A 19,017-nucleotide genomic window follows, 5' to 3' on the forward strand; every position below is an offset into this window, starting at 1 on the left:
GCTGGAATGTAAGAGTTTGCCTTGTATTTGACAAGAGCTTGAGAAAAACTTCGCAGAGGAAATCGTTCAATAGGAGGGTTTCCTTTTCCCTTTTTCAGTTATATCTGTGATCATGAGTTTCCATTAACCCACAAGTTTCTTCGGATCAAGGTCTGATCCATGAGTATTGAAAATTGTTTTCAGCACAAATTCACCTTAACATAAGCAGGTTTCAGTCTTTTAACATACATCTCATAAGTCCTGACTAATGAGACAACCGACTAGGCTAAACTGTTGAAACCTATGTGATTCCATTCTAACTAACTTGAATGCATGCTGAGACGAATTGATTCAAGGTAAAATATTTGCAAAAACAATAGTTCCCAGAAGAAAAGGTTTCAAACATGTTGAAGAAAATAAATATGAAGAGATTGAAAAAACATAACTAATTCATATTGAAACGCCTGTCTGCTTAAAGTATTGCTTGCAAAGAAAAACCGAAGATGATTCGTCCTTTTAACTAAAAAGGAAAAATTCCTCCATTTGCTCATACAATGCAAATGTACCTATACTGTTTGTTGGGAAATTGCTGCCATCCATGCTCTAAATGCCTTTAAAGAAGATAATCTTGGGGAGAAAATAAACAATAGCAGGGATATATGCCTTCAAGATTAAAATTGATGAACAGGAAGATTGCACCGAGAGTCTTATTCTTTCTGGTGAAACACATCAGAGTGAATCTATTCCATTCACTCAAGTCGACTGGAGGAGGCCATGCCCTTGGTTCGATTCTCACAACAGAGGAATCCACTTTAGGGCATGGCGTAAAATGCCTCTTGCTCACATCCATAAGGAGCTTGGTACTGGCCAAAAGATCCACATTGACAGCCAGGGGATTGAAAAGGGAATCACCAGGCTTTGCCACGAGGCGGTGGCCAAATTCCTTCTGAAGCATGAGGGTGGCACTTCGAAACTTGGGCATGGTGGACAAAAGCTTGAAGATGAGCGGAGATGATATCTGGTAAGGTATATTGGCTACACATATGTCAAAAGTTGGCAATTCTGTTCGTAGTATGTCCCCTCGCACCAACTGTCCATAACAGAAAAGAAAAAGGAGATAGTCATATTAGAGAAGAGCAACTTTGATTTATCGTAATCCCAAAAATTAATAAGGTATCACCAAAGATAGCAATCACAAGGAAAAAAAAAGGAATTGCAAGAGACAATTACGAAGACATCACAAGGGAACCTGCAAAGCACATAGCTTAGGCTAACCTTGCAGTAAACAGAATCTCTTTCCAGTGCATTTTCCTTGTAAATCTGGCAGAAATTTTGCTAGAATCTTGGAATTACAGGTTTGAATTGCATAAATTTAATACTGAGGTGCCCAATTGGACATATGGGGGTAGGGAATCCATCTGCAACATCAAATTTGCAAATAAAGAAGTGTTTTATTGCCAAAATTGGCATTTTTCATGGCCAGACATAAAGTGCAGTACGTTACAAGATTATGGCTTCCCAAAGCACACAGGTACTTCTAAGCATCATTAGATTGGAGAAAGGTAGTAACTGAAGAAAAGAAGGCTGCTATCACATAAGCATGAGGACTTCACCCCATAGCTAGTTTTCATCGCATAGGCATGAGAAATTCACCCTAAACCCAGTTTTCAGATTGGCAAAGATTTGAAAAAGTTTTAATGTATGTGGTATTTCACAAATAAACCTTCTTCAGTATTGTTGTCAATGTAGGATTTTTATTTGGTTGATGTTTCCAGTTTACAAATGCAGCAAGCGCACCCTTCTCCATTATGGGATTATCACGATGAACTGAAGTCAGGTCATGTAGAAAGCATGCCCATTTCCATTATGTGAATATCACAACGAACTATAGCAGGCTGACAACAGATATTCGAAAACATATGTCTCATTGATTGTGGCAGAAGACCTACACCTTGCCCCATCCACATGGAGCCGGAGCCTGAGCCGCTGCTTACATAGGTGCATAGAAGCAACAGCTCATGAAGGGAAAACATGTCTCAGAGGATTTGAAACTTGGGGTGGGCATGAAGAGTCACAATCCATGTGGAATTGGCATATTGTTAATGAGGTAAATAAGGTGAATGAATGTAAAAACAAGATGCAAAGGAAATTGGAACTCACCTCCAATCTCTGAGCCATTTCGGTCCCCTTTATGCGTTTGTGAACTACTTCGATCATCCGGGGATCGATCTCGACTGCGATGACTCTGTGGGCGGCCTGCAGCAACTCTAGGATTAGATTTCCAGTACCCGGGCCGATTTCCAGGACGGTATCGCTTTCTCTCATGTCCGCTTTCTCAACGATGGAATTGAGAACACCGGGATTTGTGAGAATGTGGGATTTGTGAGAATGTGCTGCCTGCTCAATACAACCTTGGGATCAATCAACTCCACCCACAGACAGTACAAGAAAAACCCGCCAACAGGGTTAGTGGGACGCATGTAGCACTAGAGAGCCCGGTTCAGCTGCCCTGATGAAACTATTCGATCCGCCAAATGAAACGCCCAAACCGTTTGGGCAACCCTTTTGAATCAACGATCAATGGCTGAAATTGTTGCAATCGTCTAACATATAATCGTGTGGCTTACACGATGACAGGTAAGCAGAGAGGGGAGTTGATTTGAGGGAAACGCCTTACGGCGTAATAAGAACTTGCATCATATGCACAATTAGAAAAAACAACTCAAAAGGAAACTGTTGTTTTTCAAATGGGAGTTTCTAAAATGGGACTTAAGTTTTAACATGAAAAGAAATTTACAAATTCAACATTCCTAAAATTTTAATTTTTTCATTCCTAAAATTCTAATTTCAGGAAAAATGAAATTTAAAAAAAAATTGACAATTTGACAGCACTTCTTAAAAAATTTTAAGATATTATTCCAATTTTTTTTTTAAATGACAAAAATCAATTTTTAAATTTTTTTTGACTGGTAAAATTTTCTTCTTACTTCTCTGACTTGCCAGAGATGTGAGAATAATGCAGAAATAGAATTAGTTATGAAGCAGTTGAACAGAATTAGTTATGAGCAGTTGAACTAGAATTAGTTGTGAGTGGTTAGGAATTGGTTGCATAAGTTTTCCTATATAAGTGTGATGTAATTAAGCAATTGAATTAATGAAGTTGTGTGTCTTTGTGTTGTATTTGTTTTTAAGTTGGTATCAGAGCCTGACGGGCTGTTGAGTTGAGGAGGAGAGACTTTGCCTCACTAAGGAGACGCTGCCTCTTTGCGTGGACTGGTGTGCTGTTGGCCCTGTCCAGAACCCACTCTGCTCTCTGCGTGGATCGTGAGCAGTCGTTGGTGTGCTGTCGAGCACCGTTGCTGGTGCTGTGTGCTGTCGAGAACCAAGAACCGTCGCCCTATCCCCAGAACTCTGCGTGGATCGTGCTGCTTGCTGGTGCTGTGTGCTGTCGAGAACCAAGAACCGTTGCCCTGTCCCCAGAACTCTGTCTGGATCGTGACCAGAACTTTGCTGGTGCGGTGAGAAGGCGACAGTGAGGCCGAACCAGTGTGTGCGTATACCGTCGAGGAGCAAGGGAGACTTATTAAATTGGTGAGTGAAATTGTCGTGGCATTTTGTTTTGTTTGTGGACTGTCCACAAGGCCGTAAGCTTAGTTGGAAACGCCTTAAGCTTAATTGGAGGCTCCTCCTACCGTTGTTTTTTTTTTTTTTAAATTGTGAGTTGAACAAATTCAGAAGTGAACGGGGCTGTGCAGTTTTATGTGAGTTGAACAAATTTATATTTGTTCTGGGTATTTTAAAACGTCATTGGTGGCGAAATGGCTAATACCCTTGCAGATTCATATTTAAATGAGTCTTCAAAACTTGATGGAGACAACTATGTAAATTGGAAATTTAAGATCATAACAGTACTGGAGGCATACAATCTCTGGCCGATTGTCAAAGGTGACGAGACCAAGCCTCAACCTCCTACTAACACTCAAGATTGGGAGAAGCGTGAAGTGAAAGCAAGGGTGCTGCTGCGCATGTCAGTGAAGGACAATATTATTCCTCACATTCGGGACTGTGAAACTTCAAAGGCAACATGGGACACTCTCAAAGGTTTGTATGAAACTACTAATGCAAACCGTATTTTATTTTTAAAAACAAAGCTGCTATCTATCAAAATGGATGCCAATGAAAGCATTAGTAACTTTGTTTCCCAAATTAAATACTTTAGTGATAAGCTTGGTGATATTGGTGAAAAGGTTTCTAGTACAGACTTGGTAATTGTTACGTTAAAGGGGTTAGTCCCAGACTATAAAGTCTTTATTTCAGCCCTCTCAGCTAGACTGACACCCCCTACATTTGAAGAATTGGCTGGAATTCTTCTTCAAGAAGAAGAGCGCATGAAAACTTTTGAACTGGAGTCAAATAGTTCTGATTTGGCTTTGACTGCAAGAGGCCAAAAACCATTCCGAGGGAGACCATGGGATAGAAACAGAGGCCGTTTTCAAGCAAAGCAGAAAGGTATGGCACCTCCTGATTCTTATGTTAAAAGGAACATTGTATGTCATTATTGTGGAAAACCTGGACATCTGGCAAAAGATTGCTATAGGAGAAAGAATAATGAATCAAATCAAAGACATAGCAAGCATAATGGAAATTACATAAACAGAGACACCTCAGTGAATGATGGATTTAAAAATCTTAAGTTATTTCTTTCTGATGCTGCATTGTCTGCTGAAACTGATGATGAGAACACTTGGTTTATAGATTCTGGTGCATCGGCACACATGACTTGTAATAAAGAATGGTATGATAAATATTATGAGAAATCTGATGGTACACACATTTACCTAGGAGATGATAGGTCACTTAAAGTTCAAGGCTATGGCATAATAAATGTGTACTTACCTAATGGACAAATGCGACAGATTCATAATGTGATGTATGTACCTGCTCTTAAAAAGAATTTGCTATCTGTTTCCGCTATCACTGATAATCATTTAAAAGTAGAATTTGGTAAATTGGGGTGTATAGTGAAAGATGTTCAGGACCACTACAAGGTTGTTTCTACAGGTACCAGGGTTGGAGGATTATACAGATTGGATGTGATAGTCAAGCGCCATGTTGCATTGACATCTCAAGAGACATCGACAGCAGAATTATGGCATCACAGGTATGGGCACCTAAATTACAATGATTTATCGTTGTTACAAAGGAAATCAATGGTTGAAGGTCTTCCTGTTATGAAGTGTGAACATTTACCATGTGAAGCTTGTGCACTTGGTAAGCAGCATAGAGAAGAGTTTCCTGTTCATACTGAGAAACGAAAGTATGATATACTTGAATTAATTCACACTGATGTATGTGGACCTATGCAAACTAGGTCTCTTGGTGGTGCTTCATACTTTGTTATTTTTATTGATGATAGATCTAGATATACCTGGGTCTATTTCGTTAGAAGGAAAAGTGACATATTTGAGTATTTTAAAGAGTTTCGAAATATGGTTGAAAAACAAACAGGAAAGTGCATTAAAATACTCAGATCTGATCAAGGGGGTGAATATAAATCAAAAGCATTTAACACCTATTGTAAATCTAATGGAATTCAACAACAGTTCACAGTGCCACATACCCCTCAGCAAAATGGTGTTGCTAAGCGATGGAATAGAACCTTGGTGGAATCTGCTCGTAGTATGCTGCAAGGTAAGAACATCTCTAATGGTTTCTGGGCAGAAGCCATTAACACAGCTATTTATCTGAAGAATCGATGTCCCACTAAGAAATTAGTTTTTCAAACTCCTTTTGAGGTTCTTTATGGTTATAAACCTGATGTGAGTCATTTCAAAGTCTTTGGATGTACTCCTTTTGCTCATATTCCTGAAGCTAACAGAAGAAAACTTGATGCCAAGTCCATCAAGTGTATTTTCATTGGATATTGTACGGATCAGAAAGCCTATAAATTGTTTGATCCAAGTTCCCATAAACTATTTGCAAGTCGTGATGTATTGTTTCATGAGCAAACTCATAAAAGTAATACAAAGAATGATACATGGCATATTTCTAATGATGCACATATCAAGCTTGATACTTTGATTAAGCAGGAATAGGAACAGGTCCCGGTACAGGTACAGGATCAGGATGATAGCAGCAGTACGAGCACATCTAGCAGCAGTGAGTCATCACATGGGGGTGATACACCTCAAAGCCGACGAATCATGGATGGAACACCCACACCAAGAAGGTCGTCCCGACAGACTCGGCCACCTGCAAGGTATAGAGACTATGCCTTAATGTCTAATATAATGAATGTTGAAGAACCAATTGATTATGAGCAGGCTAAACAACATGAACCATGGATTAATGCTATGAATGATGAGTATGCTTCTATTATGAAAAATCAAACATGGGAATTAGTGGAACTTCCTGAAAATAAAGTTCCAATTGGAAGCAAATGGTTGTATAAAACAAAATTTAAAGCAGATGGTACAATTGATAAATTTAAGGCAAGATTAGTAGCAAAAGGATATGCTCAACAGGAGGGCATTGATTATGAAGACACTTTTGCACCAGTAGCTAAGTTGAATACAATTAGATTACTGATTGCCTTAGCCACAAAACATAATTGGAATATACATCAAATGGATGTCAAATCTGCTTTTCTAAATGGTGATTTACAGGAAGAAGTTTATTTGGTTCAACCTGAAGGGTTTGTCAAACAGGGACAGGAGCATCTGGTTTGCAGGTTAAGAAAGGCATTGTATGGTTTGAAATAGGCACCAAGATCATGGTATGTAAATATTGATACTTTCTTTCTTCAGAATGGGTTTGTGAAAAGCAAAAATGATCCTAACTTGTATGTTAAGAAAGATGAAAAAGGACATGTTGCTTTAATATCTTTATATGTGGATGATCTCATTATAACAGGCAGTGCTCACAAGTTAATTGAAGAAATTAAAGTTCAGTTGTCACAGGTTTTTGAAATGAAAGATTTGGGTGAAATGCATTACTGTTTAGGCATTGAGGTATGGAGAGAAACTGGTAAAACATTGATCACTCAAAGCAAATATACAAAGGAGATTCTTAAAAAGTTCAATATGACAGATTGTAAAGCTATGTCAACTCCCTTAGAACAGAATGCAAAGTTGTACAAAGAAGATGGTTCGAAAGAGGCAAATGGAACATTATATCGTCAGTTAGTGGGAAGTTTGAACTATCTCACCACTACCAGGCCAGACATTGCATACTCAGTCAGTATCCTTAGTCAATTCATGGCTAAGCCTTCAGGAAATCACTGGAATGCTGCAAAGAAAGTTCTCCGATACTTAAAGGGAACAGTGAATCTTGGTATTATGTATACTGATGTATCTGATGTTGTATTGACAGGTTTTTCTGATTCAGATTGGGCAGGAAATCCAGATGACAGACGATCTACCTCTGGCTATGCATTTCATATTGGATCAGGGGTCGTATCTTGGAGTAGTAAGAAACAGCCAACTGTTTCTTTATCATCAACAGAATCAGAGTACAAAGCTTTGACCAATGCCACCTGTGAAGCCATTTGGTTGCGAAGAATTCTTGCAGATCTTGAAGAAGCGCAAAGTGGTGCAACATGTATCAATTGTGATAATCAGAGTGCTATCAAATTAGCACATAATCCAGTTTACCATGCTAGAACAAAACACGTTGAGTTACAGTACCACTTTGTCCGTGAGAAAATTGAGTCAAATGAAATTGGATTGATATTTTGTAACACCAAGGATAATGTGGCTGATATATTTACTAAGCCCCTTGGTAAAATCAAATTTGAAGTTTTTAGAAGTCAGTTAGGTATTGTAGAAAATCCATTTCTCCATTAAGGGAGGATGTGAGAATAATGCAGAAATAGAATTAGTTATGAAGCATTTGAACAGAATTAGTTATGAGCAGTTGAACTAGAATTAGTTGTGAGTGGTTAGGAATTGGTTGCATAAGTTTTCCTATATAAGTGTGATGTAATTAAGCAATTGAATTAATGAAGTTGTGTGTCTTTGTGTTGTATTTATTTTTAAGTAGAGACCCTTTGAAGGGCTATGACGTGTTCAATTTTGATCCCTGATCGGGAGAGTTGTTAGATTAGCAATCCCTTGAACGATTCCAAATATGGTTACTTTATCGAGTCAGATGCTTTAAAACTATATTGAGGCGGAAGTCTCGACGCCATCGACAGGCATGAGTGCCCGATTATTACTCATGGAGTTATTTTATTTATTTTGTTGTCTGCTACAAAATAAGTTCTAAGAGAATTTTCAACGCCACCGATCTGCATGACAGGAGCGGCAAAAGTCTTGAGGACATCAACACGCATGACTGGCCGATTATCTACTCAATACAGTTATTTTGTTTTATTCTGTTGTCTGTTCCAAAATTAGATTGAGGAGGCTCATGTAGTTATTATTTCGTTTTGTTGTCGGCTCCAAAATTAGTTCCAGGAGAAGTTTCAAGGCCACAGATCAGCATGACATGCCGAGCGGTGCTGGACTTTGGAAACCACTTTCTCTTATGCCGTTTGAACTGCACAATAAAATATATTTAGCTACACTTGATATGTTTAATGAAGAGGATTAAATTGTTTAAATCAGACCATTAAATTTATCAATGCAACCTCCAACTAAAAACTTTAATGAAAATTTGTGTCTCCATGAATTCAGAAACCTCTTACGCAAACATATGGGTTGTTAACCAAAGACCAAACCGGGTCGTTTGGCAAAATAAGTAGTATTACTAGTTTTGTAATTCCGATAGGTTGATTGAAGTAGACAGCTCCAGTCAGCTTGCAACTCTTTTTTCACAGGCTTTCTCGAGTACAAAGACACTCTTTTCAGCTGAGTGAATCAAATAACAGCAACGAAGACTATTTCTGGAAATATATAGACACTCCATTATCTTGAATTCCAATAGATACCTCAATGTATAGCAAAAAAAACATAGTCATACAGAAAATCTCTAGTCTCCCTATTGGAATCAAACAATTACCATACTACATCTTTGCCAATTCAGGCCTCCGGTGCCCAAAGCAGAAAGTCCACTGACTAAAAATAGTTAAACGCCATTTTATTTCTTAGCCAATAGAGCAATGGAAAGAAAAACATTTCCAATAAAACATTGCTATAAAAAAATTTAACAAAAAAACCCATAATCTTAGAAATTTTGAACCTCGCTCAAGCTCTAAGGGTGTTGGTCTTCAAAATTGACCGAAGGGGCCATCCTTTTTTATCCGCTATTGCTTTATCTTTTTTTTTTTGTGTCCATTTTGTCCTAAAATCTTATAATTTTGAGCCTGGGTGCCCCTAACAATTATAATAAAGTAATGATCGCTTATTTTGTTGAATTCTTAAGTTTGTATTAGGTTTAATGGGTTTTTAGGCAATATTATTAACAATGGAGTTTCAGTTTATTTCCATTTTCCGGTACCTCAATAGGGATTCCGATTCCAAGGATCATTGTTCAACATACGTACGGCCACTTCAATAGAAATCCATCACATGGGTTTTAAAGGACGGTGTACCTCCCACCCAAACCTCGCCAAGCAAGCGCGGTATCAAGTCAAACCATGGTCAGTGACCTTGTGTGCAAACCAGTGGCAAGGATCACTATTTAAACTGTACTTTTCTTTAGTTTTTTTTTGTCTTAATTTGGGTCATATTTTGAAAAATCTTATTAAAATTTTTGTAAATCTAAATTATAGTTGTCAAAATTCAAAATTTTAGATGGCCTAAAAAATTTTGATGGTGATGAATCCATTTCCACCATCAAAATTATGATTCAAACATTATCTCTACAAAAAATTTTAAATTTTTTTATTCATTTTCCAACCACTTTTAACCATCCAAACAATTCTTCAACCTAAATAAACTACTTCATTTCAACAAACCAAACCCTATTACGGTCACAGGAACCATGCATACAGCTACATACATATGGCTGATTCACGCATCCTTCTGTTTGTCCCCCTATTACGGTCATGAGAACAATGCATACAGCTCCATATGGCTGATTCACGCATCCTTCTGTCTGTCCTAGAGAAAGTTTCACAACCCAAGTAGATTTATTTTCTGATATCTTGGTTAGTCCAGTGGTATTGTTTCTTGAAAAGGTAGACACTTTTATCTATTTAATTGGTCTCTCTAAAGTTGAAACTTATTCTACCATGTATATAAATTAACACAATCACATTTACCAATGTGATTATATTTATTTAATTAGTCTTTTTAAAATTAAAACTTATTACATTTTATATAAATTAGGTTGATATAGGCTTATAAGTTTACATCCACTACTGAAACCTATTACACCATGTATATAAACCAAGTTAATATAAGCTTATAAATTTATATCCACTACCCCATCACCATATTAATTGTTAGATGTATTTTATTAAAAATTTATTATTAATAACTATATAAATAATAATAGTCATAATATTTTTTATTTATATAATTATATTCATTATATTAACATATTTTAAGTTAATATAATATTAGTTATTACATAAAGTATTACTAATATATTTATAGTTATATTTAAAACTATAATATAATTCACATATAAGTGCTCTCTTTATATATTTATTTTATTGTTCAGATCTTGTTCTTCATTTTGTTCTGAAAATGAACTACAATTGTTGGTTCGAAAAGCGTAGAAGAGATCATCTCCTATGTAATTTTTACCAAAAAAATATTGTCATAAATAATAATAACATTTAATTATTATTAATAATATATATTTATTTCTCACCATTATATTATGTCAATAATTATTATATATTTATCAATATATTTTATATATTTATTTGGAATATTTTAATAATATTAAATATATATAAACTATATATTAAACGAAAATATATTATACTATTATTTGGAAATAAAATATAAAATATATAATAAATATATAATTATTTAATATAATATAATATAATAGTAATATAATAATATATTATTTAATAATATAATATGTAATAATAATATATTATAAAATCTAAACTTTAGGGTTTATTGATTCTCTCTATTTTAAATATTGATTCCAAAATATTGATAATCTCTAGGAATTAATATTTTAAACCTAGCTGATTAATAAAATTAATGAATTAAATTATAAACCCAAGGAATTATTAATATTATAAATCGAAGTGACTAATAAACATAAGGGTTTAATATTATAAACCCAATGAATTAGTAAACCTAAGAGATAAATATTATAAACCTAAAGTATCAACAAACCCAAGGAATCAATATTAAAAACACATGGGATTAATAAACCCTAACAATTAACATTTCAAACTCAAGGGATAAATATTATAACGCTAAAGGATCAACAAATCCAATGGATAAATATTAAAAACCCAAAGAATTAATAAACCCTAGGAATTAATATTTTAAACTCAAGAGATGAATAAACCCAAGGGATTACTAATATTATAAACCCAATGGATTAAATTATAAACCCAAAGAATTATTAATATTATAAATCTAAGGGTTTAATATTGTAAACCCAAGGGATAAATATTATAAACCTAAGCGATCAAGAAAACCAAGGAATTATTAATATGATAAACTCAAGGGACTAACACACTCAAGAGTTTAATATTATAAAACCAAGGGATTAATATACCTAAGGGATAAATATTATAACCCTAAGCGATGAACAAACCCAACCCATCAATATTAACAACACAAGGGATATATAAACCCACAAATTAATATTTTATACCCAAGGGATTAATAAATGAGTTGTCTTTAGTGTGAAGTTTTGGAAGCATTTGCGATGGGTTTTTCCAGTCAAATTTCACTAAAATTCTGCCGCAATTTATTGAAATCACAAGCTTGATGGGTAATCCCTGCACAATCAAAGTGTTTTAAGGGTTTTTCAGGGTGCTGAATCCAAATATGCAGTTAAAAGTTTAAATAACACAAATCAAGATTTCACCCCAAATTTTTCTGCCGCCTAAGACAACTCCATTAATAAGCACCATAGATTGTTAATATTAGAAATTACTAAATATAGTTGAAAAAATTCTATAATTACTAAGAGTATAAATTTAATATTAATCATAAAATCAATATTCATATTCATAAATATATAATAATAATAATAATAATAAAATAACTATTATAATAATAATAATATTATTATTATTATTATTATTATTATTAATTATATATAATATTAACCCATTATTATCATAATTATTTTAAAATAATTATTGTTATTACTAATTATTTATTATTATTTTTATTGATGATGATGGTGGTTAACGTCCATTGAGACCAAACTTTGGTCTATTGGACCTAAAGAAACGAATTATTTAGTTTGATTTAAGCTTTTATTCCTATGCTAAAAAAGCTTGGAGAGATGCCTCCCAAGCTCACTGTAACTTTGATAACGTAAAAGGCTAGGAAGGTCAGTATTGCAACAAAGATTTTGAAACTGAGATCTAATGTGGTTGTACGTGGGGCACTCTAAGAGGAAATTATTTTCATCATCGATGTTTGTATTCTCACAGAGATGGCAGAACCTTTCCATCCATGGTGTTTTAGGAACTGCCCAACCACCCGTTTCACTATGAGTTCATGAGAGTTCGTTCTAATCTTGGCTATATTAATTTTCTTCTTTGAGCTAGTTAAAACAGAGAGATACCTTTGATCTTCTAGGGTGGGGTTGATGACCTCCTTATAATATCTTAATTTTCTTTTGGTTGCTAAATCTTTCTCACACCACATTTTTACTTTGAACCTAGAAGTAACAATATTTTTAATGTTATTAATGTTTTGTATTGCAACATTCTCATTGATCTCCCAATGTTATTAACTAATATTACTATTATTAGTTAATATTATTATTCTTAAGAGATCTTTTGGTAAAATCACATAATGAAATTATGAAGAACCACATCATGGCATTAGATTAAAGAGATGAAGAAAGAGGTTTTTGGCCATTAGAATATAAGACAAATATAAGATTAAAGAATTATCATTAATTAATAAGCAAATTTTTAATTAAAATAAAGTCAAATTTAATTATTCTAAACAATTTGGTTAGTAATAATAATGTCAAATTTAATTATTCTAAACAATAAAATTGGAAAATAGTAATAAGAAAATGGAAAAAATAAACTAAATAAATAAATAAAATAAAAATAATAAGGCCAAATTTAACTATTATAAACAATAAAACTAAAAATAATAACAAGAAAATGAAAAAATAAATAAATAAAATCTAAATCAAAATAATGAATTATTATTTAAATTCAAAAAATAATAATAACTCAGATATTATTATTTTTATTGTTAATTAAATTTAATAAATGTTAATAATAATTAATTATAATATTGTTAATTTAATAATAACTTGTAATTAATTAATTAATTAATATTAAATAATAATAATAATTCATTCATTTATTTTTAATTTATTATTATTATTTATTAAAAAATACAAAATGTGTTTTTTTGATGATGATGATGATGATAGTTAATGTCCACTGAGACCAAACTTTGGTCTATCAAACCTAAAGAAATGAATTATTTAGTTTGATTTAAGATTTTATTCCTATACTCAAGAAGTTTGGAGAGAAGCCTCCCCAACGCAGTGTAATTTTGACAACATAAAAGGCTAGGAAGGTCAGTATTGCAACAAAGATTTTGACACTGAGATCTAATGTGGTTTTATGCGGGGCACTCTAAGAGGAAGTGATTTTCATCCTCGATGTTTGTATTCTCATAGAGATGGTAGAACCTTTCCATCCATGGTGTTTTAGGAACTGCCCAATGACCCGTTTCACTATGGGGCTCATGAGAGTTCATTCTATTCTTGGCTATATTAATTTTCTTCTTTGAGCTAGTTAAAATAGAGAGATGCATTTTATCTTCTAGGGTGGGGTTGATGACCTCCTTATAATATCTTAATTTTCTTTTAGCTGCTAAATCTTTCTCACACCACATTTTTTCTTTGAACTTAGAAGTAACAATATTTTTAATGTTATTAATGTTTTGCAATGCAACATTCTCGTCGATCTCCCAATGGTTTAACCAGGCCCTGGTGTCTTTATACCAACCTCGTTTGAGTCTTAGGTGGTTTTGGCTAGAATTTAAAGCTAGCTTAGGAAGTCTATGGTCTCCTATGTTATTGAGTTTGTTCTTGTACAACAGAAGCCTAGTCATAGCTAGGATCTTGATAGGGGAAAGACCCACTTCTATAAGGAGAATAGGATAGGGTGTGTTGCTTTTAATTTTGAGGTTATATGTTATAAAACACTTTTGGATTTGCTCAATCTTTTAATTTATATTTAGATTAATTATTGTTAATTAATTAGACCCAAGAGATTTATGTTAAACCTAAGGATTAATATTATAACCTTATGAATAATATTACAACCTAGGAATATGAACTCTTGGATTTATAAACTCAACGAATTGATATTATAAACCCACGAGAATATAAACCTATTGTATCTTTGTAAACAGTTCTAGGCTGTTAATTGTGCCAAAGAATCTAAGTAAGTTTTTACTTGAATTGGATGACCAATATACTAAACCTTTAACACTTATAAAATCCAGATATTTCTGAGAATCTCAAAGGGCGGATTTTCATTCATAACAAGAATAAATCTTTAAGTTAAGTTTGAAAGAAGAATTAAAGAAAATATGTGATAATCAAACATCCATATTAAATATTTAACCAATAAAATATAGTTGATGCATGCAGAAAAATTCTACAGCCAAACAAAATACGTTCAAGACATGACAGAAGGCAACAATTAAAATATATAGAGGAACTAATTAAAACAGTGGTTTAGTTAATTAATCTCTTTAATTATTATAATTTTGCAGTGGGTTGTCAAGGAGATTGATACTCAATATATCCTTACCCTAACTCCTATGTTACCTTGAACCTATGCAAAATTAAATTATGAAAAACATAAATGAATAATGTGAAAAACTTACATGGACAAAAAGTTGTTAAGAATGAAGCCATAATCCTTTGATTATCTTCAGAAATATTTGAGTATTATAATGGTGTCACTGGATCGTCACAAGGGTTCATCCTTTCCTTCTTCGAAATACAAAATACTTATAGAGTCTAATTCAAAAATATCTAGATCTGAAATAAATTTATTACAAAATGAAATACTATCCAAAGCTGATTTGGATATTACAAAAATAAAACACAAAAATACCTATTCTAAACTGATTTGAACAATTAGCACACAATTCAAGGTTATTGTTTGATGACTATTGCTGGAAACTAAATTTTCTGTTTTCTTCTCTTTCTTTCTTGCTTTCTACTCCTTTTTTTTATCATATGGGATAGAATTTTTTGTTACTTTCTTGTATGCATCATCGATTTTTGTGTATCTCTCAAAGGTTGGCCTAGTAATAAATAAGTTTTGAATTTCATGTTGAATGAAAAGATCAAATTCAAGGCCTTTGAGGAATGCTTTAACACTAATCATGCCTTTAACTTTTGCAAACTTGGTTCTATCTGCTACTATCTCATGAAACCTATGTTGGTAATTTTCTAGTGGAATCAATTGGTCACTAGAATCTCACAGAGTTGGAAGCCCTTTCTGGCGTAAAACATTGAAATTTTTATGAAATGTTTAACCCACACTTCTAAATTTTGACATTTTTTTCGAATTATAACATTAAGTTTCTTTTTTTCAAAACCATTCTTACTTCTAGGACTGTATCAGTCCTATATTCAATCCCAAACTCCTCTAGCTATTCTCTTGTTTTAGAATTTATCACTTTGATTATTCTAGTAGCTTCCCCTGGCTTGTGATCTAAATCTTCTTTGATCTTTGTAATGGTTTCTTTTGACTTCTGCACTAATCCCTCCTGTTCAAAAATGATTTTAATGGATGTCCAAAGTTTAGTTATGGTTGAATTTATATCAATCCATATATTTTTTTTGGCTTCTGATAAGGTTTGTGCAATGCTTGATTCATTTTCATATTTCTCCAGTTGTTTGATTAACCTGTAGTTTTTCTATACTTCAGCCAAATATATGAGTATCATATTTTATCTTATTGTCTTGAGACTTCTCCAACTCGACTATGAGTTTTTCAATCTCCATATCCTTTAGTGACAAGTCCCCCATAGATTTAGATAATTGTTCTGTTGGAATTTGACTAGTAGACTTTGTTTCTATTGTGGACACTAATGTTGTAGATGTTGTTGTTGCAGATGTTCTTACTCCAACGTTGATTTGGAGCTCTCTTTCCTTAATCAATTTTTCCATCTCTACCTCCATCTTCTATATTTGAATAATTTTCTCTACAATCATCTAGAGCATGTTTTCCTTTTCCTTCTCCAGCTGACTTACTTCTTGTGCTTGAGGATGTTTGGTAGTTAGTAATTTCAGGTGCTTCCTTAGTGACTATATATCTGCATTTCTTATTTAATTATTTCTTCGGCTACCTTTACATATTTAGGATTCAATCCCAATTTTAAAACTAGATCCTCCAATCCCTTAATTTTTGTATTCTTTTCTAGAGAAGGAATCTTTGCAAGCTTCAATTGAGAATGAATATTATTGAGAGATGCTTGTAGCTTAGAATTTTCCATGACTGAACTTGTCAAACATATATATATCATTTATCTTGCTTTATTTTGAAGATAAATTTGATCAATAGGATGTATATGTTTGGTGTCAAATGATAACACATAGGTTTTGTAATCATCAACGCTCTTGGGCACATGGACCTTTGGTTTAAAAAATGCTAATTGGAACTGTCCTCTTTCACTGTCTAAGATAGAATGTAACCTAGTTTGAGTTGTGGAATATTGTTTTCGGAACTTTGCATATGTAGATTTTTTTAGTGCTTCATTTTTCTTCTTCATCTCTAAGAACCTTGTAAAAATACTCTTCTTCCTTGAAGAAGAAGGAGAAGAAGGATAATATATTGTCGTTTCTTCAATCTGTTGAAATGAAAATTCATATTCTCCTTAAAATATAACTATAGTAGGTTCCTTAGAAGTTTGAGATTCTGAGGATTCTTCTTCAACATTTATGGTTTTCCTCCTCTTAAACACCTTAAATAATGCCTTATGTAACTCAGATGTTGTTGGAGATGGAATGTCTCTTGGTCTCTTCAATTATTTTTCTATCACCATTGGAGTTTCCAGGGTTGTCTGACTGGAAAATAGCTCTTAAACTTCCTGTAGTGTATTCTCTTCTCATTCTTCTTTGTTGGCGTATTGTTCAATCTTAGGTTTTGCAATGTGCACATATGGTGCAGACTTTTGACCAACTCTCATTGATGATATAAGTCCTAATGGATCATATGGTCAACAAAAAATTAATCTAAACTTCATCTTCTTCAATAACTCATTGACTTATTTCTTTGTAGCTCATGTGTTGACTATGAATGGACCAACTTGGGCTTTTAGTTTGAATTTAGCCTTTTGTTTGCGTGATATATTCAAGTGCAAAAATCCTCATGGGGAGGAACACTAAAAAATTGTAAGGTGGAAGCTCACAGCCATAAATCCCGATTTCAGTGAAATTCTGGTATAAATACCAGTCTACAACTTTAGACTACTCACTCAAATGAAAAATCCTCTTGATTTGTGTTGAAACTTTGGGAACTACATCACTATTTAACAAACATATATCCATACATAAAAATTGATTGACAAAATCAATGAAATAAATTTCTTCAAAGATTTATCTCACTAATGAGGTCCAATGGATCATTGACTATGGTTTTCCTTTAGCATCCAATTTATGCAAGGGAAACTTGAACCTTTTTTTACTGATGATATAAGAATACGTAAATCAAATCTAATTGATTCTTGAATGAACCTTCAACGTTGAACTTTAAAAACTTATCATGAATTGTATAAGGAAAAACTAACTGTTATTGAGCATAATAGATGGTTTTTCACCACAAGAAAAGACTAACAAAAACCCAAAAATGACCTCATCTACCCATTGATCATTAGGATATAATAATAGATAAGAAAATAGGGAAATGACCTACCTAGACATCTCATGGAAAATAGGGAAATGACCTACCTAGCAAATGAAGCAGCGGTGGAGTTGCTATAATCGGTCTCCAAGTGGGAGATTGTTGGGAGTGGAGCCTGATTATATTCTGTATTCAAAGGCATCGTTGCATTGGACCCCAGTTCGTAATGGGGCAGCAATGCCGCCCGTAAAATATTCGTTACAGGGGGGGTCCAGGGGGGGGTGGCTGCGACCTTTGGGATCCCCCCTTAGTGGGGGGATTGAGGGCAGCGCCCATGAAGCTAAAAATGGATGTAAAATTACCTTGTAAAATGTTGTAATTTCGTAGTCAATCTAGGCCATTCATTAGGTGGAGATCTAACGGTAGAAATTATGTTTAATTATGGTTTTTTTTTTCCTAGAATGCAACCCCTCGCCATATATGATGGAATTGTATTGCGTCTATGTAGATCTGTATTCTGAGGGAGAAGAGAGAGGAGATTGAGCGAGAGGGAAGAGGGAATTATAGTGGATCTGTTGTAGGTTGTATCTCTTCAGTTTACTGGATAATATAAAAGGAAGGAATTGTTATTTCTTCGTGGACGTAGCCCAAATTGGGTGAACCACGTATATCTGTGTCTCTCTTATTTTATGCATTTTCTGTGTTTATATTTCTGCAATATTTTATGTGTTCCATTGCTCTTTAATATATAATTTTCTAACACCTCTTTGATAAATACTTATTTCTAAAAAGTCTCTTGAATTCATGCCAACTCAACTCATCTGTCTTGATGCCTTTGACATGGTTCACATCTTCCCACCAAATGTCTACTTTTTTTTTAAGACTGAAAATATCTATCATGGCTTTGATGTTCTCTATATAATCATGTAGCTCGAAGAACTTCTTCATCCCAGGCAACCATGCTTCCACATATTTCGGTATCTTTAACTCTCCATTGAATGTAGGAGGTTTAGCCTTCTTGAACTCATCTAGCAAGTATCCCCTCTCACTCCTCCTATAAGGATCATAACTATGATGACCATGATGTCTATCTACACCAT

The 19,017-nt window shown here is 33.7% G+C and overlaps 1 pseudogene; it reads right to left on the minus strand.

The window, feature by feature from the left end:
- Positions 1-592: 592 nt before the first annotated feature.
- Positions 593-16,571, minus strand: LOC149174425 (uncharacterized; annotated as a pseudogene).
- Between the last annotated feature and the right edge of the window lie 2,446 nt (positions 16,572-19,017).

The sequence above is a fragment of the Pinus tabuliformis genome, chromosome 4_1 (genome assembly GCF_031772625.1).
Source record: "Pinus tabuliformis cultivar Carrire ecotype Pingquan chromosome 4_1, CPIR1, whole genome shotgun sequence".
In the NCBI taxonomy this organism is placed as follows: domain Eukaryota; kingdom Viridiplantae; phylum Streptophyta; class Pinopsida; order Pinales; family Pinaceae; genus Pinus; species Pinus tabuliformis.